At 40.1% G+C, this 27734-nt stretch overlaps 2 protein-coding genes across 7 annotated transcripts in view; both read right to left on the reverse strand.

Annotated features, from left to right (window-relative positions):
* LOC128743923 (argininosuccinate lyase) overlaps positions 1–27734 on the reverse strand; it is a 234316-nt gene that overhangs the window by 34553 nt on the left and 172029 nt on the right. The gene's annotated exons all lie outside the window — the stretch shown is intronic.
* Positions 1–27734, reverse strand: part of LOC128743916 (NPC intracellular cholesterol transporter 1) — a 62813-nt gene that overhangs the window by 26230 nt on the left and 8849 nt on the right. The gene's annotated exons all lie outside the window — the stretch shown is intronic.

The raw sequence follows: 27734 nt of genomic DNA on the forward strand, positions 1-27734 counted from the left end.
TCAGCAAACTTAGTGTACAATCTCTGCATTCTTATCAGTATATAATATAGTTAAACAGCGAACGATGAAATGATTACCACTTCGAAAGGGTTTACTAACTACATGCTCTAAGGAAGGGGTAATTCATAGTTTATATTCGACTTTTTTACCAATACACAGAACTTAAGAACAGATTATTTCAATGAATTGGGAAATAACTAAAAACCAAATACTACCACAATTTCCCAAGTGAACTATTAACACGTTCCCCGCTATAAATAGCATCTTCCATCTTAAGAATCAAATGCCAAACAATATTTTCCGGCACCTTTTAAGAAATTTGCTAGGATGTAGAGCGTGGCGGCAGAAAACTGTTTGTTTATTTTTCTATCTACAGTATGTTCCGCTGCACATTGACGTTTGGTTGGGTAATGTCGTGTGTCATTTCGATTGCGATTCAAAAGTTCACGGAAAATGTGCAACAGGAAGGGTGCAGGTTTTTGGAAGTTGTATAAATAAACTATCAAAATCCAATAATCATTTTAGCCCAGGAAGAGTAGTTTTGAAATGAATCATACATTAATACATTGAAAAAACTTATCTACAAAAGACTGATTGTGACAAATATTATTTTCTTCTACACCACAGTGACAACTAAGCTACTATCTTAGTGTACATTTGTGCGCGCGAATAGTTGATTTTGCTATCCTTCCATTTGGCAAACCGTCAAGTGATCTTTTCGCTGTTGTCGTAATATATCGATGCGTTGCACGTAACAGTCTCCATTTGTACGGTATTGTAAACAATGTGATAGGCAAAGTGTTTAAAGATGACGAAGAGAAATTTTTACTACCACGAATCAAAACAATTCGGTCTAAAGTCAAAACAATTTGCTGACTAAATTGATTTTTCGACGCCGTTGTCATGAGATGTCGATCGGATTAGAAAAGGAGCAACGGAGACCGAGTTTAGTATTTTAATTCAAAATGCTAATGTCATTCTTACCTCGCCACTACAAAACTCTAACTTAAGCTTCAATATCTCAAATATGTTTATTTATTTAATTTTCACAACTATAGACTCTTCCCGGTTCAGTTTGATGAAATAAAGAAAATCGAATTGATGATAGATGGTCCTAGAGTACTTCCCTGAGTTACGTGATGGGCCGAAGAAATCATCGCTACTTAGGTTTATTTGTGTTCCTAGATCTACTGACCTTTAGTAAGAACAACAACCCTTACTGCACCACCTAAACTACGTAATTGAGCAAATCTGATAACTCGCGTAACAACTCGAAAGGTACCAAGTAATAAAATGCTCATCATGGCGATGCAAACGTACTTGGACGTATTGGCTTTGCATGAATCGGTGCCCAAAACGGCATCACCGGTTGCTGCATATCAAACACCCAGCAGAGATGAAATTCTTCGGCGTAGTAGTTAGCGTACATCATCAAGTGTAATCTTCAACGCATCCTTTTTGGGTACAAAAATATCTCTTCTTAGACGACGGTCACTGGTATAACGATCGGAACATTGTAACTTCAATGGACAGGTAACTGAGGCAGAAGTCGTTACAATGGCCATAACTGAAACGGTTCGAGGAAAACTGGGACTTCCACAGCAAACTTTGGACTTCGCATAACTCGCAACACGGTTTAACCACTTCAAGAATTTCCCAGTGAAGGGCTTTCATTCGGTGGAACCGGAAATTTTCATTGGGCTCAGCTGCGCGCATCTGTTAGCTACCTACGCTTGAACTTCAACATGGCAGATCGGATGAATTGATAGCCACGAAGACCAGGATCGACTGGGCGATATGTGGCATTCTGCGAAACCTTATCGTGCATCGACAACTACATATGCTCTAAAAATCGACTTGATCCGTGTGAAAAATCAAATAAACTTCTGTACAGCAATTTACATGGACTTCCGGTGCGGGTTTGGCGAAAATTAATAAAATTTACTGGAATCGCACGTAAACTGGTTGGTATGAGTGCAATCTACCAACAATTCACGTAAACGTAACATGAAAAGTGCAGTGGATGAGAATCACCTATCTTTCCACGTAAATTTGATGTGCCGTTTTTTTCAGTGTATGAAAGCTGAACTGTACGAATATGTCAAGCCCTTCTTCGACATTGAAAGTCTTGGGGTGGCGGCTGCGGTAGTCGGCAAAGGAGTAGATGTGCAACGTGCTTACAAGATACTATCAAAAGCAACGTGGCGACTGGAGAGCAGTAAGTTCAAAAAGCGGCTGCCCTGGAATCACGAATGCATCAAGTTTCCGCACAGCAGGCATATGCCAAAACGACGCTTCAAATGCCTCGAAAAACGTTTGGTACGGAATCTAGACCTGTATGGCGGCGTTCGCCAGCAAATTGCGGACTTCAAATCTAAGGGTACATCGACGAAGCAACGAAGTAGGAGTTGGATGGATTCGACCTGCGACGCACTTGGTACTTGCCGATTGGAGAGGTTGTTGAAGAAAATAAGCCCGTTAAAATCAAAGTTTCGCTGAATTCGATGCTGTTGAAAGGTCAACAAGATTTCTTGACGACGTTACTATCTGCACTACATCCGGTATCGGGAACGCCAAGTTGCAGTCTTCGCTGACGTCAAATTACTGATGAGCGTCGTGTACTCCGACGTAGCAATCTTCGGAGCGGCCTGCTCATCAACGCAGTCTCAATGTATCAAGAGCTTGCTGGAGTTTTAACGAGGAGTGCGGCAGTGATATAGAAGCACTACGTGGATGACTAAGTGCACAGTTCCGATAATGCGGTAAAAGTGATCGAGATACACAGACGAGCAGAGTTCCATATTCGCAACTGGATGTCCAGCATACGATCCGTGTTGGATAACTTGGGAGAGAAGAACCTGAAACAATCAAAGTCTATGCTACCGGACAAGGAAAACGATTACATTTTCACGTTTTCGCATTAGTTTTCTGGGAAACCTAATGAACGGTTCTATGATTTCTACAAAGCGCGAGATGCTTCGAGTAATCGCCAGTATTTTTCTAACCCTTTGGGATTGGTGGAATCGTTTGTTATCCACAGTAAAATTCTCATCCAAGAGGTCTGACGCTAGGCTACAGGGAATGGGATAGCAGAATTCCAATGGATATCGTTACACATTGAATGGAGTAGCTAGCGGCTTTCACGTAAATAGAATACCTACATATTCCACGTTGTTACTTTCCAAACTATAATCCGGACAGTTGAGTTACAAACCGCTTGAACTTTACGAATTCGCGGACGCGAGCGAGTAAGCCTGTGCAGCAGTTGGATACTTCCGTGTCGTGGACAATGAACAGCTTAGTATCGCGTTTGTCTCGTCTAAGACAGAGGTGGCACCATTAAGAGGAATTGATGGAATGGATGGAATTAATAGCAGCATTGCTGGGAGCTCGTTTACGGAAGACTATTAAGGAGAGTCATCCGTTGAAGATACGCAAAACGTAATTTATTCTAGAGCGACTCATCGACCGTCTGTTCGTGGATCAAATCGGACATACGAAGATATGGGTAATTTGCAGCCTTCCATAGTCAACGAAATTCTAAGCCTATCAAGTATTGATGAATGGCAGTGGAACAAGACCAAGGTCAATGCAGCTGCCAAAGCAATCAAGTGGGAGAAAAGGCCTGCTTGCAATATGGAAAATTGTGGGTCTCGAGGACCAGCCATTCCGTACGGAAATGAGGCAGTATCGACAACGATTCCGGAAGAAAACACCGACGGAAGTGACAAGGAATTGCGAGATGCGTACATGTACGGCTTCTGGTCAGACAACCTGGTCAGATACACGCTGACAAATTTTCGAAGTCTGAGCGACTTACACATGCTACAACATATGTTCATCGTTTTACCGATAGAATACTATGTTCATTGAGTGCATCCACTGATACTGTCGGACTGACGAGTGAAGAATTACAGAATGCCGAACGGATACTGTGGAAAACTGCGACATTACCTGACGAAATTCTCGTCTTGAAAGTGGGAAGCAGTTAGAATCGTCAAACAAATTGATGGAGCAATCTCAGAGGCGGAGATTTTGTCGTATGAACCATCATCTTGCCCAGAAAATTCCGAAATACGGAACTGCTGCTAAACTATTATCATCGGAAATACCGTCATGCAAACGACGCCTACACTCATGAGGGGCTAGTGTCCCTTACATGGGGGGCTGTTGGAAAAGAATGGTTTGCGTAGTGAAAGCAGTATTAGCATTTGTTTTAGTAGTGCGAAAGCTCTGCTCCATTCCATTCGCTATAGTATTAGGTAGAAGCCGAAAATATGCTGAACTTTTGACCGCTCAACAACCCTCTAGATACAGCCAACCATGAGTCATTGACGTCCAATCACTTCCTGCTTCTGAGTTCCAACGGATTACAAGAAACGGAAAAGTTTCCTGTGAATTCTGGAATGACCACGCGGAGTAGCTGGAATTTAGTAAGACACATTCTGGCGTGAGAGAGTATCTACCAACGATAACTCAACGAACGAATAGGTTCTGAGACATAGTACCGATAAAGGAAGGAGATCTAGTGCTGGTGGTCGACTAAAACATTGCGATTGGATGTTCGATGCAACAGTCCCTTGTAGCGTAAGCAACATACGGTAACCGACGTGATGCGCTGATCTCGACAGTTGATCCAAAAAACTCAACCGTCAACAAAGATGATGGCAGAAATTGAATGACAGATGATAAGATCCCAAGCAGCACATATTTGGCACTTTTAGTTGCAGCAACTCATTTATGACTGAAATTAGTCACAAATCGGTTGCCACAACCGATTTGTAACAACTGTGCTATTAGGAATATGTGCAGTAACTGTTACTCGGATTGCTTATTAACAATTGTTATATTTTTTCAGATTTCTTATTAATAATTGTTACATGTGAAGCCTCCCAGATGACCTCGAGGTACGACACTGATCTTACAAGCCAGTCGCCGTATGTTCAAGAGCTAGAAGCTAGAAGAGCAGCTAGAAGAGACTGTTAGAGTTAACAGGATCGCAGCATTGGCCCCACAACTGACCTGTACTTTAACAGCTGGTTGCGAAGTCTGTCGAATAAAAACAGAAGGTCAACTTTCGAAAACGGATTGCAGTACCTAGGTTTTGCTTTGCTCTGCCCAAATAAAAAAATATCCACGCTTCTTTTAAGTACTATTCAATTTACTATTCTCTATCCTACCCGTATATATAAATTTTCGTTACAATCGATTTAGTAGTTTTTTAATTTATGAAGGACAGATAGACAGACGTTCTCATTTTAGACTAGTGAAGCAAAAAACCAGCCAGCGTCCATTTTCGTTGGGGATTTAGTTAATTTGCTACATAGTAGATGTACCGTAGCAATCGTGCAGCTTGCTGCTGATTGAAGAAAATGTTGAAGAACTGGAGTCTATTAATAGATAGCCATTAGCGGACTTGACTTGAAGTGCAGAACGATTTAGATGTAACAAAAGGTCCTGGAGTGGTTGGATTGACTCCATTGATCATCAAGAGCTGTGCGCAAGAACTGGCTGCCCGGATATCTTTGATTTTCAATCGTTCCCTTGCTGACCGTACGTTCCCGTCCATTTGGAAAACTGCTAAAATGGTCCCAATTCACTAATCAGGAAGCATTCAACTCGTGGAATATCGATACTTTGTTGCCTTGCTAAAGTCTTCGAAACAGTCGTCCAACGTTTCCAGAGCAATGCTGCAAAACCTTTGATCAGCGAGTTTCAGCATGTTTTTGTCGACAACGACAAACCTAATGGCTTATACCAACACGTTGTTACCTCACCATCCCGTCACCAAGTAGATTCAATTTACGTAATTTTTAGAACTTTCAAACTTGCTCATCTTGGTTTCCCGAGTTGGATAGTTGAGTGGCTGGAATCATACCTCACCGGACGAAAAGTTCTTGCTCAGATTGACCATGAAACCTCAGTAACATTTAACGTCACTTAAGGAGTTCCTCAAGGAAGTGTACTGCGCCCGCTTATTTTTATTCTGTACGTAAGTGATCTCGCATATCGGATATCATTCGGAAAATTTTTCTTCGCTGACGACCTCAAAATCTTTCGGGTGATATCATCCGCCCAAGATTGTGCCGCCTTGCAAAGCGACATCGATCAACCCTTGTTGTGGTGTGACGAAAACGGTAAGGCAGTAAGTATTAAGAAATGTAAGGTAATATCTTTTACTCACTGCCTAACTACTACTGAGTTTCCATACAAGATTGGCTCGGTCGTTGTCTATGATCATTTTGGCTTTCATATTAGTAAGAACGATTTTGTGAATTGAATTCATAGTTTACCTTAAGCAAAAATCTGTACGAGTATTTTCAAAGACAAAGAATCTAGAAATCATTAGCGCGTTTGTCATTCCTCTTACCTTCTGGTAATACGCGTAGATATTGTCGTGCTGATTGTCGCATATGTTGTCCAGCAGCCGCTGGATAACGATGTGCTAGAAACGGTGAGACGATTCAACAGTGATACCTAAATATGCGTTAGTGCGATTACCCCGCCAGAAAATTGAAAAGCCCTCCTTGTTACAACCACGAACAGAACTGAAACGGCTCCTTAACGTTTGCAGACTGGTGGCACAGTTGGATGTTTCGTCTTTGAAGCTTCAAAACGCTTGAAAGTTTATCAAATTATTCACAAGTGCAAGTTAGTTGAAAGTCACAAGATAGAAGAATAGATATTCAAAACTATAATTTTAGCAGTTTCATTTTAAAGTGTCGTTTTTCCACAAAGTATAGAACAAAGCAAAGTCGTGCCGCTACATTCCGACAGAATTTGACCTTCTGCTTTTTGTTCAACAGATTTCGCAATCAACTGTTAGTGCACAGAACGACAATTGCAAGGCTAGTGCTACGATCCTATTGATTCTAACTTTCACAAAGTATTTTTGACTGGAGTAGTTTTGTCCGAAACATTGCGAAAAGAAGTATCTTATCATCAAGTATCCGAAGTCCACTACCATCTGCTGAGACCAAATCTTCTTTAACTGCAATTTTAAATATCGTAGAAATAAAAACGAATTACTTTTCTAATAGCTTTGAACTGTAGTATAAATAATACGGATTGAATATTCAACACTAGCGAAGCTCAGTATTTTTGGTTGATCGAGAGAATTCTTTATCGATATCAATATTCATGCTTGCTTGGCAAAAAAAGTTCAATTCTGAATAGGTTTAAAACCGATCCAATTGAAATTCTATAAAATGATTTTTTGAACAATCAGTTTCATTCATGATAAAATCCAAACCCGATTGATACATTATTAAGTAGAGGATCTGCATGATTTATGTTTGGAAGGGATACATTTCCACTTAAAATATTCACTTTTCGTGAATTTTATTAACCGCTGGATGTCAACCTCGCCGGGTAACTGAGCGTTTTTAGTTGATAAAACAACCGAAAGTTCTGTCGACTGAAACATTGTTTTGTAATGAGAAGATAAATATTACAATTATATGGAAAACAGAAGCGTTTTATACAACAATACTTTCAGTTTTTTTCTTCAAGACTTCAACGGAATGCATGAGACTGCACCTTTTCATCCAGACGACACGTTTACCTAGCGAACAAGCGCCACAAAAGAATCATCATCCGCTGTGGTTGCAATTTCACATGGTTTGGTTTGAAGGCTTAATTGAAATAAATTAGTTGAGAAAACAGGCTGCCAGCAGGGAACAGGCAGGCAGGCAAGCGGGAGACGATAAAATCTCATACGCCGACCAAGTTGGAATCGGAGCACAGGTCAATTAATAACTGGACCGTACAATGTCACGTCTGTTCGCATGAAATTACTAGAGGTTGAGGATATTTGATTCGGTTGGTACCTGACGACGGTGGTGTGACGGAAGTTTACGTTTAGAAAGTGATCTGTAAGTTGATTATAGAACTGATTTAATAAATAAATCACTGGGGTGATTGGAAATCACACTCTGTTACGTGCTCGTTGTTGCTGAGTGTAACCTTTGTACTGAATAACTAAGTGGAACCTAACAAAGACTCTTCACGCATTGTATGAATAATCAAATACGTTAGTAAATGGCAAACAAATAATAAAATATAAGTCCCACGATTTACTGCATCAATCAAGTTCACATTCTGTATGTGCTCGATGCAGCAGTGGAGTGAACGACGTGAATCAGCAAATAGCTCAACAATTGGCTCGAGAAATGACGAGTCTTTCTTTGCCTCTCCGTATTGAATAACAAGTGCTGGATAATAAAGCCGCGGAGCTTCGAGGAAGCAGTATACTCACACAGAGACATACAGCTCTCGTCACAGCTGATAACAAAACCAAAGTTGTCACCAGACCAGGCTGCAATCAGACTCCTCCTTCCAACATCGGCAGAAACTCTAGCTGGAGCTAAAGCACGTTTCTGTTCGGATGATTTAATGTAGTAGAAATACAGCACTGGCATTCTGTGTGATGGCGTTTTTGGGACACAGTTTGTTAGAGTTAGGAATTGCAGTCTGGCAGATTTTTGCACGGTGAATCGTGATTTATTTAAACATAAATCGCACCGGTAAAATGCTAAATGTCAAGACAAAAAGTTGTCATTTCATTTGTAAGCCGTGCTAACTGATTTTCATTCGCTAAAGCTCAAGAGCAATAGATAATTGAAAAACGAAATTTAAACAATATGTTGTTATTGACTATGGACAGAATTTCTTAAGAAAACTTGGATTTCTTAAGAAGGTATCAGTAACTAAACCATTTACATACAAGAAGCCAAACGATAGAAATATAGGCAAAATTGAACTCATAAAACCATCGCGTTCTCAATTCTAATCCAAAAAGGAAACCTTACAACTGCCAAGTAACCTACAAACACTAACATGTATCGATTTTCCGTATCACTTCACAACTTGGTGGCCATTCACACTATCCTAGTTTACCGTTTCGTTGACTTCGCGACAACAGACTACCGTCCTAGGTACGCGCGGTAGCGATTTAGCGTAAACATCAAACCTTCAATGATGATGTAAGAAAATGTTTTTCTCGCGTGGTCTTGTGATACAGGTGTCGGTAATTCTATTTTTTATGTTTCATTACTAACAAGCAAATAGTCTCTGAACAGCGATCGGTCAAAACTCCCGTCGTCATCCCATCGTGCACATCTAGAGTGTAGGCACATACTTCTAGTAGAGGCAAGTCACACTCGAACGACGTTCACCTTGAACTGTCATAGGTATTTACGGATTTAAGGTTGGCAGCATTTTTGAGACTTACAGAGATTGTTTTTGCGGAAATATATTCGTGATTAATGCATTCGCAAAATATTCATAAGTTGAAAAGTTTTACTCGGCTTTCACCTTAATCATCGAAATTCAATATCACAGCGTGATCAGCAGATCAACAACAACAAAAAACTAAGTGACCTTCATTATACCCATCACGTGTTAGTGATTTATCGTCTCCCTTACCGCTGGTTACAGATTATTTATGGCTCGATTTCGCACGTTTGATGATGACGATTGATGACACATGCGTTATCTACACCGGTTTATCAAGTCATTGGCAGGCGTACACGGTTAACATTAAATTCCGGTTTACGATTCTCTTATAACTCTTCAAACTCAAACTCCTTAACCAGCACCGTGTAGCAGGTCAATCATCAATTTCAAGGTTTGCGGTTTGTGTTAAAATAAACTTTCAACAGTTTTGAATTACGATCGTACACCACAGCATAGGTATGATTGGCATCGCTGATGAACTGAATTTTAGAACCATTCATCAAAAATGCATAGCAAAATAGGTATAGGCACAAGAAGAAAACATAAACACTTTAGCGGATCATCACATCCCAATACGCTCCATTGGAAAATAAACGGCTGCTGCTTTTCTGTGATCTACAGTTAAAAATAAAACATAAACAGTGCGCCGGCGGCCGCTATGGTAAACGAACATTGCAGACCGGCGGCGGCGACGGCGACGGCGGCTGCCACGGCTACCATCCACCTACGGACCGAAAGGACCAGACAGTAATGTCCATATGGTCTTATTTGTGCATTAAGAGGCGTGGGCAATGTTGTTTTGCATCTTTTGGGCGGTTCGTCAGAGAAAGTTCACCAAGAATAATAGTCTAGCGAGTAATTGAATCGGCGCCATCGAATGTAGTGTTGCGAACTATAAATATAAAATTGCATAATTTTTCTCAGAGTTCGTCAGTTTTTACTGTATTCCAATCATCGAATATATATTGGTCTAATGAGACATTCAGTATACAGTCAAACAGTCCTTTTCAGATCATCATTGTTGATACTTCGTGTGAGTGTGTCAGTGTTTTGGTGTATTTTGGTAGATATTTGAAAATCTAAGAGTGATCGTTTCCAAGATCTTTGTTTAGTAAAGTAGAAGTGCATCTCTTGTAGATCTCCAAGCTTTTCGCCATATCCATTTCCCACTCCGAACAGTTGTTCATTACTTTTGCGTCGTTGATGATTAGCGGATGGTTGTCATTGACACATTGATTTGACAGCCTCTTCTCGGTATCCCTGGATGCTACCTTTGCCAAGTGCTAAATTTCTTCTCGTCTAGCCGACGTAAAGCTTTACGTAATGTGGGCAACTGATTACATAAATCGCGGATTTTCTATGTTCCTCAAAAGGGTCTTTAGTTGATCCTAACTTACTTTTGAGTTGATTGTTTTGACTCGTGTACACGAGGTCGATTCCGAATTTCTTCATTTTTCGAAGGAGATGACGTGTTATGTTTTCGTCATATGCTACTGCCACTCTCTTTAACTTCGGTGCTGTTGATGTTAGTGTTGTTAGCGATTTTATGTATTCTTCCCTTCTTTTCTTGGACATAATGGTTTGGATGGTGCCTTTTTGATATCCGTTCAGTTTCGCAATTTCTAACATGTATTGCATTTTTTTTGTTTCCCTAGCTCATTGAACGTTAATGTTTCCATCTGATGTATCATATGATAGAAATCCGCCATTTTGTGCTGGTACGAGTGGTTGGATGAACTAGCTATAACACGTTTTGTATTGGTGGGTTTTCTGTATATTTCATATTCAAAGAATTCTGCACTTTCCTTTTGCTCAATTACCAAAAAGTCCAAGAAAGGAAGTTTTCCTGTACGTGCTGCTTATGGCTTCTAGAATGGTTTTCAGTTCTCCTTTTTCGATTATGCTGAAAACGTCGTCGACGTAACGCCACCATCTTTTCGGTAGTAAGAGGGTAAGAGGGTCTCCTACATCAAATGGCATCACGGAAAAAACGCTGTAGAAAATTACCTAGTCGACCGATCTTTTTCAAACTTTCATACAATAAAATATAACACACTAGGTAGTAAGCTTTTGGCAAATTTATTTCATTAAACTTGAATACCATAAACGTATGTTCACACTTTACGCTTAACTCCACTCATAAGATTTTGTACTGCATTTTGCTGCAGCTTCTTATGTACGAAAACCCACTTTTTCTTCAAGTTTTCCTCAGATTTGACTTCCTTGGGATGCTTCCGTGGTGCCTGCTTTATAATAGCCCAGTATTTTTCGATGGGTCTTAGTTCCGGTGCGTGGACACTGCTAGAAGAAGACCTACGAGCACTCAGAGTTTTCGAACGGCGGGTGCTAATAACCATCTTTGGCGGAGTGCAAGAGAACGGTGTATGGAGGCGAAGAATGAACCACGAGCTCGCGTGTCTCTACGGCGAACCAAGCATTCAGAAAGTGGTTAAAGCTGGACGGATACGTTGGGCAGGACATGTTGCTAGAATGCCGGACAACTATCCTGCAAAAATGGGTTTCGCATCAAATCCGGTAGGAACAAGACGAAGAGGGGCACAGCGAGCGAGGTGGCAAGACCAGGTGGAGCGAGATCTGGCGAGCACTGGGTGCCCGCGGAACTGGAGATCAGTTGCCATGGACCGAAACAGATGGAGAAATTATACTGCGCAGGCCTTGTCATAAGACGTTAGGCCAATTAAGTAAATAAGTAAATAGTTCCGGTGCGTTGGGGTGTTCATGTCCTTAGGTACGACAGTGACCTCGTTGGCCTCGTACCACTCCAGGACATCCTTTGAATAGTAACACGTCGCTAGATCCGACCAGAAGATAGTAGGGCCCTCGTGTCGCTTCAACAGAGAAAGCTGACGCTTCAGTAGATACTGCTTGAGGTAGATCTGCCCGTTTACAGTCTCGGTAGTCACAAATAGCACACTCCACATGCCACATGACACATGAGCAGATCGCTTGCCATATCATGAATTTCTTGACAAACTTCAAAAGTTTCTGCTTCCTTTCTTACTCCGGAACATCAAACTTGAGCTGGGTGGTGAAGAACAGCAGCCTCGAAAGCTGCCGGAAGTCTGTCTTCATGTAAGTCGCATCTTTTATGATCAGCATCTGGGTGTACAGTTTCCCATCCCGTGACTTTCCCACCGTATTTTTCTGTTCGTCACGATTTGGAGCCTTCTGCACTTTGTATGAATACAGTCTTTCCCGGTCCTTGGCACTCTGAACGAAAGGTTTGGACAGATTCAACTTTTTGGCCACCTCCTTGACCCTGACCGAAGCATTAGGATTCCGCTTAAACGCTCTCACGATTCGCTTGTAATCCTGATCACTAATAGAACACATCACTAATAGATTTCTCCTTCCGTTCGATGCTCAGATTTTCGTAACAACGTTTAATCACATGACTCGCCGTTGCACATAGGAGTATTTGGCCCAAAAAGTTGGCCATAAGTCCGAAATATGAAATGCATGATTTTTATTTATATGTAGTATCTATAATCTCAGCATAGTCTACTAGTCACGTTAGTATGATTTTGAACTGAATTTATGCTTTTCTTCGCTCAGCAAGCTGCCTATTTAGAACGCCATTCGGCAGTAAATTTTTTCGCTTTTAAAATGCGTTCTTCCGCTCGTTGGTGCAAAAACCTAAAAATCCGAGTGAAATAGTGTCTATTCACCATGGGTAAGTATTTATCAGCAAAGAAGGATGTTATTCAATAGTTTTTATGTATAATTGCATAAAATTAATGAATGTCTTCGTTACGAATAGTGATTACGAAAATTACCCCAAAAATAGTGGTAAGATCTTAATACTTTAATCAATGTTTTGGTAACCTTCCGAGCATGTCCCGGCAAAATATCAATCACCATCAGATAGGTCAAACATCACAGAATATAGTGGAATCGAAAAATCTTCCGCGTGGTTCCGCTTTGTCGTTTTTTAGACATTTAATTATTTTAAGGTAGGAGTCGTGCGGGTAAGACCGGCACAGGGGATAAGACAAGCACGCATAGAGTTTTACTAGAATGCATTAATCAATTGTGTTATTAAAGACTCAACATATTTGTATTTATTATTTCAGATGTTTTAAAACAGATCGAGCTTACTATAAATCGTAAAATATCAAAATAATAAACAAAATAAACGCGAGTGTCGCTGATGCGCAGCCCGTTGTAACTTTTCGCGAGTAGGTTTTAAGCTTTATTTCTCAGAAGAAGTTTCAAACTAAATTTTAAGATTTTATATATTCTAGCTAGCATTGTTTTTCATAAGTGAGATTTAAGTAGAAATATGATTAATAAATGTATAAAAATCGTCTTCTTAAAAAACGTGCCTTGGGAGTAAGACCGGCACCTTTCGAACGGGGTAAGAAAGGCATATTTGCAGGTCGCCGGCAACAGTCACAGTCTGCGTTTGTCTCGCCCTGAATCATTTCTCACACTCGTTCAAAGTCATTTATAGAGAAAAAGATATTATTCAATGTTACGGAGAACCCTCATTATGGTTACCGTACATGTACCGTATTAATGACTATCGTCCGATGGTCAGTAAACTGACCACTTTCGCGGAGGTTAATGGAAGTTATTCGGCTCTGGTCATTAAGGTATATGATTTGACTTCTATTGGGTTTGCCATCGACTTCTAGAGTGATTCGAGAAAGTACATGATGGGCTTAGTTAATTTTAAATTCCTTTTATTCTCATAGTATGTATGTTTAAATTATTCTTAATAAAAAACAATATACTGTACTAAATAAAACTTTGGTAGGAAATTTTCAAGAATACAATGCAACAGAGATGTTTTGAATAGACTTCTGCTTAATTCGGATCCATTGCTTAGTAGCTCAAGGCCGATACCAACAAAAAAAGCAAACCTTTTTCGACCGAAACGTTGAAGATGTTGGAGGCAAATCAATTTCAAACTGAAGAATATGAGAAATGCAGCGACTATGAAACAGAAGACTAGAATGTGATGCTTCTATACGTATACGTACACACCTACACATTTACATACATACATACACTTTTACATCACACATACATACTGACACACATACATGCACACATCCCAACACCTAATAAATGGTTATGTTCTTAATCGGCTTTTTTATAAATATAAGAGAAAGATACGAATTGAACTTTACAGGGGATTAGTTGGCAATTTCTTTAACTTCATATGCAGAGTTGGGAAATATTTAATTTCTGATCATGTTTTATCAATATCGACTGGAAAGAAGCAATTTAGAATTTTGGCCAGCTTTTTGGGGCAAATACTCCTATGTGCGTTGACTGCACGATTCCGAGTTGTTTTCCGAAGTGTTTTTGATGAGAGTCGAGGATTTTCCAGGTGCTTGCGCAAAATCAATTCGCGACGTTGCTTTTCGGGTGATGCCATTTTTTCCAACTTACGTCTTTTCTAAGACTTGACTCTTTTTTATCGACAGACTTCATAGTCGGCAATTAGATTACAGGGCAGTTACGGGGCTAGTGCAACAATCCTACTGGCTCTATCTAGCAACCCACCTAGCCGAGATTCGATTTGATGTGGGACACCCTTTAACTTATTTTGTTCCAGCTTACTTTTGAAACTAGCCATAAACAGAGTTGGCACAGGAACAGGTGATAGTGGATTGCCCATTGGTGTACCTTTCAACTGTTTGTAGTAGTTTCCCCTGGATGTAGTAGTTCTCTTCTATACAAAATCGCGTTAGCTTCAAGTATCCTCCTACCTTTTCCCTCCAAGCGTTGTCCCAATGTTGTTTCAATAGTCAATCCTCCTAGATGCTTATCGATTCTTTCACAGGGACGCTAGGGAATAAAACCGTAACATCAAAAGAGACAATTAAGTCGTCTTCTATCTGTTAGTTCTCCCGGTGTTTCTAGATGCTCGACGAATTCTCATGTGCTGTTGACGGACCGAGTCGGGAGTTTTGTAGTTTTTAGAATTCCACTTAACAATCTGTTCCCTGGGTGATCCGTTTACCGTGACTATTTCCCACAATTTAAGTTGCTGGTTTATGTATTTTGGGTTGTCCTTTTGTATTTGTATTTGTTCTGGCTTTTGTAGGCTTTTTTTGCCCTTAAGCACTAATTAGACTACAGTTATAAAAACATTTACTTAACTAAATTCTATGTACATAAACACTAAATACTATATAATTGACCTCTGAAGTGCAAGCTAAGTCTTCGTCGTAACATATCCGGTGTTTTATCTACTGTTATTATATTTTGAAGCCCGTTAAACTCGTTCATGAATCTGCATGCCGCTTCATGCTGCGAATAATTTTTGCTTCGTAGAGGAGGTTCAAAAGTTCTGCGCCGACGAAGGACAGCTGGGCTCAATTTGTCGCTTAACACCTGGCTTCGTACTCGACCATTTAATACATTGACAAAGAAGATAACATCCGTTATTTTATGTCTAGCAGTCACGTTGTCCAGATCGACAAGCATACAAAGCTGCTCATGCTCATACGGAGGGAGTTCGTCGTTGTTCCGTTGTACCAAGTTTCTCAAAGCAAATCTTACGAATTTTTTCTGAATGCCTTCCAGCCAATTGATTTGATAGGTATACTGCGGTCTCCAGATGGTACTCGCAAAGTCCAGTTTGGATCGAATTAAGCCAGTAAATATAGCGAGTAGTGCATGCGGATCGTTAAATTCGCGGCCAAATCGACGCACTAGTGCAAACATTCCTTGACTAAATCATTGATATGGCAGTTGAACGAGAGTTTTTCACCGAACACAACTCCTAAGTCTCGTATCACTGTCACTTGCGGGATATCTGTTTCTTCGTAGCTATACTTGAATATAATTGGTGCTGATCTCCTAGTAAACGTCAAGACAGAACATTTCCCGGGATTTACTGACAGCCCACAGTCAGCACAGAATCTCCCGAAGTTCACTAAATCTGGTTGCAGGGTAAAACATTCTTTGACGGTCTTTACTGGTAAGAACAATTTGACATCATCGACGTACACCAGAATGTTTGATCTGTCGATGAAGGTGGGAAGACTGTTCATCACTAGTACGAAAAGTAAGGGGCCTTGATGACTTCCTTGTGGCACACCTGAGTTCACGGTGAATGGCTGTGAAACTTCGTCGTGAATTTTCACATACTGCGTTCTGCATGTTAAATATAAGCTTAGCCAGTTTAGCATCGAGCCCGTAATGCCGAAATCTAAGCAGCATCTAGTACGCTACCAATTCCAACTGCATCAAAAGCCTTACTCATGTCGGTGTAAATACAGTCTACCTGGTATCATCTAGTTATGTAATCTGTGATGGTATGGAATTCACACAGGTTCGTTAGAACTGATTTTTTTATTCTGGGTATTATAGGGTTTGGTGTCCGTTGTTTTCCGATGCAGTCTCCTAGCGCAGGTTGACATTCTTTTATTGTGCGTTTAACTCGTTTTACTATTTCGGATAGAGGGTCTGTTCTTTGACGTCTATATCAGCCTTTGTTTGTTTTCTCCAGCATCTGTTTATTGCAGTCCTCCTTGTTCATTATGACGACCTTGTTTCCTTTGTCTGCCTTCACGTATTATACTGATTTTTCTTTCAGCTCCTCGACGATGTGGATCTCGTGCTTCATCTTCTTTGGGTGACGATTCTTCTTGTAGGCATCGGCGATCGTTATTCTGGCATAGTTCACTTGGGAGGGTTGAAGATTACATGTGCTAATTCCTGTTTCTATGTCCTTGATACTGTGTTCGACGTTCAGTGTTGTCGTTACTGCGTAGTTTAAACCCTCATTGAGTTGATCTGTTCGTCGGTGAATTATTATTGTTCTAATGACCTGCTGTCTAAAATTTTTTTTAGTAGGTGAACCTTGAGTTTTTCTTGTTGTGTGTTGTTGTTGCGTTAGCGTAATTAAACTTCTTTCTTCCTATTCTTCCCTTTTTCTAGCCCAAGTAACAATTTGAGTTTTATTGCGCGCTTATAATGGTAATTTTGACCAATTCTGGCCATAACACCATCATAAGTGTATAATAAAACTTTCAATGTTATTTGGGCGAACTCATATTTCTCAGCATTTTTTATCTTTTGTTAGCAACAGTGGGAAACTGACGGGGAATTCTTTGGTCAGCTTCGAATGTAGGTGGTAGCATTCCAGAGTTTTTGTGTTCAATTTCCAGTAAAGGATCCTAATACTTTCCTTTATCCACTGCGAATCGATGCATCTAATAATGGTGCAAATGTGCTCCTTGCTTTAATTCTCGTATGTCAGAATGTATGTGTGTCGTGGTATGTCCGATTCTCGGCCGCTATAGGATCGTTGCACTAGCCCCGTAATTGTCCTGTACTACAATAACCGGCTGTGTAGTGTGTCGATAAAGAAGGGCCAAGGGTCTTAAACACGTTTATATCCAAGGCTTTGCTTTTCAACAATTGTGAGTTTCGTAAAACGTGTTGATAGATTGTTCATAAATGGTGCATTATTCACTGAGATTCACTGGGCCAATTGGTTAAAATAGAAAATGTACGCATCGCATGTACCGATTGGTTATGCTAAAACAGACACGATTATGCGTAGCAGGTTATGAGAGTTCAGAACAATTACGGGCTAGCGCAACGAACCTACTGAAGTTTTTGGAGCGCCTTAGTAGAATACAAAACCAGATATTAACGATCCTACTGACTCTTGCAGCACCGAGATTCGAACATACGACTACCGGCTTGTTAGACCAGCGTCGCAGCTAAACTAACTGGACGCTTGTCAAAATTGTTGGTTAAATGTAAATTACTGCGCAGCTCTTTGAAGCTATTTGAAAACAAAACAAACGTAGAAAAGGAATGTATGACCGGAAACTACGAGCGCAGATCACCAAGAACAACCCAAAGGAATCCTGGAATGGACCTTGGATGAATTTTTCAATGGGAGATGCTCCCGAAAAAGTGCAAATAAATTCACTAGCAAGCTATTGATATGATTGTGGAAGTATAACCATAATTCATATCACTGAAGCGACATGAATGAACAGTTTCGTGTAAAAACGACAGAAGGCCTTACCCGTTAAACAGTTAAAGCTAAAAAGAATTCCGTAGTGATTCGCGAAAAGGGCGCAACTAACAAAGTGTGAACAATGAGAAATATCATTGTGATAATTTGCCAGTACATTTTCAAGTCATAATTTAAATAAAAGTTACAGAAATCAAGTTTAAAGACATAAATTGGTGTAGAATAAATCAATCTTATAATTTCACAACAACACTGCATCAAATTTGTGCATTCAAGCTCAAAATCTAAGTTTTATAGTTGAACCCCTTGGAATGAGCCTCAAAGCATTTTGACAATGCGATTCGCCCAGCCCTGTTTCGCCTTGTTTTGATTTTTTATTTAGTTTCGCCTGTTTACAATGCGCCTGTGTTTTGAAAACAACGCAGTTTCGCTCTTTACTATCGCCTGTTTACAAAACGATTTGCAAATAAGCCTGTCACTTCATAACAATGCAAGGGGCTAAACTGCAAATTGTCTTTTGTTTTGATTAAACACTTCTATCGCCCATCACTAAAAACTTGTTTTAAATAATTCTAACGATTAAAACAGAAGAAAGGATATTATCAGTCTTTTTAAGGCTGATGATGTAATAAAACGATTTGTTTACAATTTGCCAGTTGAGCCCCAATCGCGAATCACTCCGGAATTACAAATGGATAACTCTAGCGTTTTTGAATGTTTATTCCCCTAGGAGCCAAGTTTTAAATGGAGCAGACTTTATGCAATCGTTAATTAAATTGCCAACTAAAAGAATCAAGTAATAAAGATTTTATTATTTTACTATCTGCTACGTGACAAAGTTGCCACGCTTTCATACCCGCCGAACACATTTCAGTGGCGCAGTTTTCCGACATTTTATCGACAGCTAAAATGCTGCCCGTTTTTCCGAATTAGTACTAGCACCATTTCAAACAAGTGGCCCTGGAAGCGGCAGTTGGGTTGCAGAAAATGGCGCCGTCAACAACGCGACCGTGAAGACCGTGTTTTTTCGTTTCACTACATCAGTCACGCCACCAACCAACAGGAAGCGCACCGAAAGCACGGCCAGTAATTGGAACGAAGCCCTTTGGGGTCATGTACACTAATGATCCTGCGGCGTAATATTCCCATGTTGATGATGGTGAACTGTTACCTTCACCGCGTCGTCGTCGTCATCATCGCCGTCAGGATCGAAAGAAATTTGCGTGCAATAGCAAAAAAAAGCACATTTTCTATTGGGGGTTAGCTGCCAAGTTTTATTATAAAATCCTTGTTCATGAACTTTTCGCGCCCGGTTGACTCTGACTGTGATTGAAGGAAGATAAAGTGCAATACCTATATCGTTCAGATTGCTTATCGTGAGTGATATGTCGATAAACAAAACATTTTTTTCAGTCAAGTGTTTTATATCGATTAAGTTATAAATAGCTGCACTGCTGGATGCATAACCCATAGATAGCACGGTGTTTTATGACGTAAAATAAACACAACACAGATTAGTTGACAATATTAATAATTTACTGATTTTCACCGGCAGGCATTGATGATTTTAAATTGTGTCGATCACTTTTGCTTCAAATTTATTACTTACAGACCTCAATTTTGCGGCATTTCACGCTGTCATAAAGCAATTTCAAACGTGATAATAAAATCCTATTAGGACGTAATTTTCCCACTTGAATGCAACCTCGAGCGGGCGACTTACTGGCGACAGCGGCGAAGACAGTAAACATCACATAAAAAAAACCCTGGCCCACTATTTGTTTGTAACTGCACTGTAACCAGCGGACCAGCGGAGGTTGGTTCTCCAGTAGAAAAAAAACATGAACAAATTGGGAAGAAAAAATAGGTCAAACTCCCTAGACCATCCGGACGGTTCGCACGGTCCGACTTGCAACGCCAAGCTGCAGCGCAAAAAGGACAATTTAAATTCAACTTAAAAAAAATTCTTCCGTTACTAGTGGGATACCCAAGATGCAGGAGGAAGAGTTTGGCATTAACCTAAATAATAGTGATGACCCGACTTGCGTGGTATTTTCCGTGCTAGGGATAAAATACACTGGAAGTCGGATGTCTGACAGGGGTTGACGGTGTGACGTGACCATGTTCGGTTTGGAGGCGGTCAAGTACGAACGAATTTGCTGTGTCCTTTACCTTGGACTGGCAACTGTAAATTATAGAACAACTACCGTTTTAGAATACAGTGCTCTCTAGAGTAGTTTGGTAAATTTGCTTGAAGTTCATATCATACTGCGAAAGAAGTATGATTGGGTTGCAGAAAAAAATATAAAATATGCAAACAAATCTATTTTAAACACGAAACTTTGTACGAAACGATAAAGACTGTACAGTGTACACAATGCGAGCATTTAATTAATACTCTCTAGTAACATGTATTTTTTAAACTTAAACAAATGGTATGTGTGATAAATCATCATCCTGTGACGGCCTGAGTGTATTTTAACCGACCAGCATGGATCGATAATGCAATTTACATTCTTTGCACACACTATGCCTGCCGGTATAATTTGCTTAGCCACAAACATGCACATATAATACGCCTATTTAACGCAACTAGCACGCGCTCAATCATGCCCGGATTATACGATAGAAACGATGACCACGGGATATCCTCGGTGGAGGAAAATAATGTGCAGTTTTATGCAGTTCAATACAATGAATAATAATTATGATGGGTAGTTTTTATTTCTATTTTTACTAACATTCCATGTCGTACTAAATACTGCGTATCTGATGCAAGCATGGCTTAAGTGTTACCTATTTTGTTAAAGTCAGCCCAGACAGAAGTCATTTATTCCAAATTTTAACCAACCAACAAAAAGTGTTAATAGTACGAAGTAATTCACCATTGCCTGTGAGGAAAAACAAATGCCAGAGACATGGTCTCATTTGCTCTATTTTTTCAGGGAGTAGGGTAACCAACGTATTTTGGACCTCAACAGCAGCTGTACATAATTTGGACACTTACAGCGAAATCAAATGGAAGTGTCCAAATTATGTACAGCTGCTGATGGGGTCCAAAATAGGTTGGTTACCCTACAACTTGCAGATTCATCAACTGTTTGTGGACTTTAAGGCGGCGTACGATTCAGTCAAACGAAATGTGTTGTGGCAGATTACGCAAATTACGCTAATTCGTGCGACGCTGGATGGGTTAAAATCATGCGTCAAAAAAGCGGGCGAGAGTTCAATCGCTTTCGTGACGTTGGATGAACTGAAGCAAGAGGATGCACTCTCTAACCTGCTATTCAACATTGCTTTGGAAGGTGCAATACGAAGAGCACGTTGAAAGGAACGGAACTGTCATCATGAAATGTCATATGCTTCTTGGTTTGGTGGATGATGTCGGTATCATCAGAATCAACTGCAGAGCAGTGGAAGAGGCTTTTAGACCCTTTAAACGGGAAGCAGCCAGATTGGGATAAGTCGCAAATCAAAAAAGGTTGGGAATCACCGTAATAGTGTATGCCAACGATGTCAAAATATCAATATCGGTCTGTTACATTGAAGATTGTCGCCATCATCAGTTGTTATTGAAAACGCCTGAGTGGTGCCGAGTTGTTGACAATTAATGGTACGAAACACGCAGTAATGCATTGTATTCACATTGATTTACTTATTATGTTCTATTACAATACCGATCATCAAGTGTTAAAATGAGTTGATCATGTGGATGGTCTTGGCGTGATCCTTGACCGCCAATCAATTACTTTTTTCAAAGCAACTTGCTGGACTCTCATTGTACTATATACTCATCAGCCTCTAATTCTAGTTCTAGAGAAAACGAGCTTGATCCGAATGTTAAATAACTATATTCAGGCTTGGAACTAGATCATACACAAAGAAGATGCATGCATTCAGCACCGCATAGCGTGACTCATTAGTGAATAATAAATCACTATATAGCGATGCACACAGCGCATACTTAAATTATAATCGGTTCATCGTTTTGTCACCAATTGCGTCGTTAATCTAGCATGGTAAACTTTGGTGCACCATATATTAAACATAGATTTCCGTCCCTGACACCAAATTCCAAACCAAACGGCAGGGACGTGCTGATGTATCATGGAGGCGTGTAATAATGCGCCACAACGCGTTGCTTGTTTGTATAGGGGCCGGCCCGTCAGCAATTTCTCGGAATTGCTGCTTTGAGTGATGCATTCAGTTCAAGCTGCATTTATCGGGATTGATTGAAAAAGTAACGTTTCAGCAATCAAATCGTCCGTCGGTGTCAATGTACGGCTCCGCATCCGTGGGCAGACAAATGAAAACATTCCTAAGGCCAACACGTGAAAAGGAGTCTTTTTCTATACGTTGGAACTGATTGCAGATATTTTGCACTTTTCGCACACTACGTTTCAAGACACAGACGATTGCGCATTTGCTTCTTCATGCTCGCTTACATTTATAAATGATGCGTAGAAGCATATAAAGGCTGTTGAAACAATTTGTCTAGAAATTTCGCGAGTTTCCACAGAAGATAAAATTGCAACTTAGGGCTAACTACAATTGAAAAGTTCAATGATTTGTGAACTAATGAAACAGAACAGAAATGTCTAGTCAAAACAAGTTGGACGGAAATGGTTTTTGTCTTTTCTAACCCCCTTAAAAGTGATGCTAATTTCCACATATTTTAAAACCAGCCCAAACAAGCCAACGCCACCTCATACCAACTCAGCAAATTATTGGCAGTTTTAAAAAGACTAATGTTACGCTTCACCAGTCATGCACATGTTGCTTTCCAACGATAGGTTTTCCCGCAAGGACGATTTTACAATCAATAACAACTCCGGCTTGTAAGTGTTGGTCTCCATCGTCGCCGCGTACGACCGACCGGCAACGTTTTGGCATGTCACAGCGACAAATGCACATCGCTAGCTAGCTAGCTAGCTATGTAGACGGAAACCCCCCCTTCCAAACCAACATATCAACCATTGCTCTATATGGCAGTTAATGTCAGCGGCTGCGCTTTACGTTGAAAGCTGGTCAACCTTTGTAAAAGGAAAAATGAGAGTAGCTTCCCGTCCCGTAGACAAAAGGAAACCATGCAATTGCTTGCTAGGCAAAACAACACAACCATGCTGTGCTGGCTGGGGCCACGACCACGAGTGAGTACAAAAAAATGCGCACGAATTACTTTTTTCGCGAAACCGGCGACGATGACGTCATTGCTTTTTTGTGTTTACCAAAACAGACACACTCGGATGCCACCAGCACGTAACTGGGTGATTAAACGATCGGGAAATAATAACAAGAGGTTGCTAAATTTCAATTAGTGGAAACACTGTTGGCAAACGTGAATCGTGAATGCAACTTTTCAACATCATTTTTTCCCGAAATGAAATAATCGGTTGGGACATCCAGATCTAATCGATTACAATTAACACCTGCAATCCGGTCCAGTCATGATAAAATCAGTGTTAAAATCCAGTTTAGGTCAGCTTACCTGTGAAACAGAAGAGAAAAAATCTTTGTTTAGTGATTTGCACTATTATTATTTTTTGTTCATTATATTAAACAGCAATCATGCAACAGCAAGTTACGTTGAAAATAATTAAAGAGATTATGATAAACCATTATGATTCAACTGTTGCTGCTGTTGCTTCGCTCGCGGTAATAAAACACAACCGGAAATAATCCATCCACCAGCTAAAGTATCGAATATTCTGAAAACCAAAAATATTGCTTTCCCCACAGAAAGCGGGCATCTGGAAATCGTTAATTTATTTTTCTTTTTCCAGCTTATCGCCATCAATCATGGGATTGTCGGTCATGAGTCTCGCCCGGTCGCAGTGTCGGTGCGGGCGCTAAGTCAACGAACATTCTTTCTTTCGATCGGTTTCCGTTTCTATATTCCACGGGAAAACCGATAGATAACAAGAGGTAGAACGATAAATGGGTCAGATTATCGATTACATCCGACCGGTGTGCGGTGTTGATGCTTGATTATAGCTGGTTTGTTTGTATTCGATTCAAAATTTCTTCACTTTCCCGTTGTGTTTGAAAACTTATCTGAATGCTTTATACGGGTAATCATACACCACGCTCAAGTACGTAGCTACCGTACAAATAGCATTGAATGCAAATGAGCGAGATGTTATTGAATTATTTGCTTGAGAAATTTTAGTCCGACTTCCGCATTAAGAGCACTTTTCTAAGCTGAAGTTGAAAGCGTGCAATTGTCGTCGTTTGGATAACGTACAATTAAATCCCGCAGAAAGCTGTAGCCATCAAGGACACCTTTGGAAAAAGAACCAAGCTGCGAGCTGTCAAACGAACGATTCTAATCTTGTTGGGCAGGCCATACCCGTATATATTATGGCTTCATGGCACCAGCCAGTGCCATAAACGACGTATCCACACGCATCAGTGTGTGTGATAAAATCAATGTTCAGTTCAGTTCAGCACGGTCAGTTCAAGGACTAGCAGTTCTTCAGCCGGTATTGGAAAAGCATTGCCTATAATAAACGAGAACGATGAGGGAAATTGATATTCCGATATGTGACATGCATTCGAATGGACATGCGGAGCATTGACGAACGACGCTTGATTAAAACTAGAGCAAATTAATTTCTAAAACTTTACGACGGACGAGTATAACTTCCGTTTGTTGAACAATTCTTCATTAACAAGTTTTTTGACACTATCACAGAATATTTGTATCAAATTTTTTTATAATTTATCAGATACGCAAATATACTCTCGCTGTTTTGATAATAATGCAACTTAATTGTAAAAATGAAAACAAATGAATCATTCAAAACATTGCTAGCTACAAGCGTACAAGGCTCATTGTAGCCACAAGTGATCCATTCCTTATGGCATTAAAATATGGATATTTCTGTTTCAGAACGTGGTAGAAGCATTGTTGTATAGGCTATATACACTCAACCCCCGCTAATATGAAAAACAGCTCGTTCAGATTGGGCGAGTTCATTTTTAATCTGAATATTTGGTAACTCTATTCATTTTCACACACGCGCAAGACGTGCACCCTATGAACTTGTTGTTTTGATTTGACGAAAACAAACGTTTTGAAAACATCTCAAACATGCGCGAATTCTAAAGGTTCGGTTTGTATAATACGAAATTGGCTCGGCAGTTTCGACTAAAATAGTCTATTTTGAGTGCTGGAGAGAGATAAGTTGCATATGAGCTATATTGCCAAAGCCCCTGAGCAAGAGGAAACGCATTAAGATTTTTTGCTTTTTTTAATTTACCGGTCCACTTTAACGTCAATTGTGTGTGACGCTTGATCGGTTTTTAATGTGAACGAATTCATACAACCGGGGTACAAATTAAAAATGTTCAGATTAAAGAAGGTCATACCAACGGGGGTACACGGTACAACTTGCTGTATAGAAGTTTTTATTTACAGAGGGTTACGGCTATTTACGTATCGAACCTGTTTTGATGCCTTCATATGAGCGGAACTGCTGATCAGCCAGAATCGAAGTGCCATCGAAAAGAATAAGTTAGATTCGTTTGGCGCAAAATTAGAAGACTAAAGCTCCAAAAGCGGAATATTAGCAACCAAGACTTTGTTTGTTTATTGGTGTTTGTTCATTGAGAATTTAACGAGGGACAGTGTTTTCCATTTGAGTGTTTCGAGGTTGATTTTAACGAGTTTAGCAACCTGAGGTCAAGCGTTGTCATGCTGCAGAATCACTTTTTAACACCATTTTCTGTAGAATTTGAGGAACGGTATCTCAGTGATGGTTTTGCTCGGTCTCAACAGCTCACAATAAATAACACCGACCTGATCCCAGCAAATACACAACATAACCTTTGCAGCCTGAATATCTGGCCATTCCGACGACGTAGAAGCGTGACTGAACAGTGCTGCTGACTTTCTTTGCCGTATGTTGCTATAATAAATCCATTTTTATATCACTCGCCACGGTGAGATGAAGGAAACCCTCCCTTTACCGCCGCAGTTGTTTACAGACGAAAACACAAAACTTAACGGTCTTTGATTTCGATTTACAAGTAATCTAAGTTCCTAATTTTTGCTCCTATCGCCTATCGCGGATGCTAGCTCTTTTTGCACTTTGCTGGTACTTATAGAGAGAAATGTTACCTAATGCACATCCCCATCTCTCTGTTCCTCCCTCTGCCAGCGGAGTTGTTGATGAGAACCGTTTCCGTCGCACTGCCGTCCGGCATTCTTACCAGTCCGGCCCACCGTAACCACCACTAAAAGTACCATAGGAATCTCTCCAAACAGTACGCAGAGGGATTTTTTTCCGTAAAAAGAGTCTTTATACGAATCTTTTCAAGTGCAGCCACAGCCCAGTTAGCTTCGAGGTACGATGCTGGTCTAACAAGCCAGTCGTCGTATGTTCGAATCTCGGCTAGGCGGTGCTGGTAGACAGAGTTAGTAGGATTGTTGCACTAGCCCCGTAACTGTCCTGTACTCTAACAGCCGGCTGCGAAGTCTTTCGATAAAGAAGGATAATGTCGAAAGACGGTTACGCCCAAGACTGCTTTTTTTTCAAGTGCAGTCGAGCTAAACCCTATCTTTTAATGTTAAAAGAAAGATATTTTCATAGTGATTCCAATGGTGGGGACCTTACTCACGGCATGCCGCTATTTCAAGCAATTTTTTAGCTAAATGAAGGACATATTATCCTACTTTTCCCGGAGTACAGAGATTGATCAATAAGTCTGGAACGAACGTAGTCCGTTGGAATAAAACCGATCTTTTTTCGCTATAAAAAAGTTTAGAAAAGTTGTCTGCATGCGAATTCCTATGGCAGGGTATCTGATTACGGTAAAATTATTTTTTTCAAAACGCTATATCTCGAGATCGGCAAAGAACACCTCGTGGTTATGATTGATTCTTATGTAAAAAAAATCTGAGGAATACGATGCTGTTGAAATTTTTGAGATCAAATTGCATTCGTTGAGAGAAAAATGCAAATTCAGTATTAAAATCGAAAATAAAAATACTTGGCAACACTGCCGGTAAAAACTAATATCTCTTTCGGATTCCTCAGATAATTTCCCTTGAAAACGTAGAAAGGAGTTTGTTCCAGTGATAACGGACGGAACATTGCGAAATCAGACAGAGTTTCTTTCTAAACAGATTACTTTCGGTTTCTTTCGGAAAATAAGCGAATTTGACGAAAATGAGGCTTTTTCTTATAAAAGCGGGGGCTCCCATAAATCCAGGGGATGTCCAATCGGCACCAAACTTGGAATTTTCGTGTTTTGGTCCAAAATTAACAATCTGGCCGCATTTGGTAAAAATCCGAGGAAGTGCGTTTTTATCAGTTTCGACCAATACCCGTCGTTATACCTTAATTTTTGCGACGTTAACTGAGAAAATTAGAGTTAAACGACTATATTTGCCGTATTCAAATACCTTCCCGGAATGCATAACGAATATTAATGTAAAAACATTACGATTACAATGAATTTTACTGTTTACAACACTTTATGCTATAACTTCACTATACCGTTCTTGGAAAAATTTTCA

Source organism: Sabethes cyaneus, chromosome 3 (assembly GCF_943734655.1).
Source record: "Sabethes cyaneus chromosome 3, idSabCyanKW18_F2, whole genome shotgun sequence".
Lineage (NCBI taxonomy): Eukaryota > Metazoa > Arthropoda > Insecta > Diptera > Culicidae > Sabethes > Sabethes cyaneus.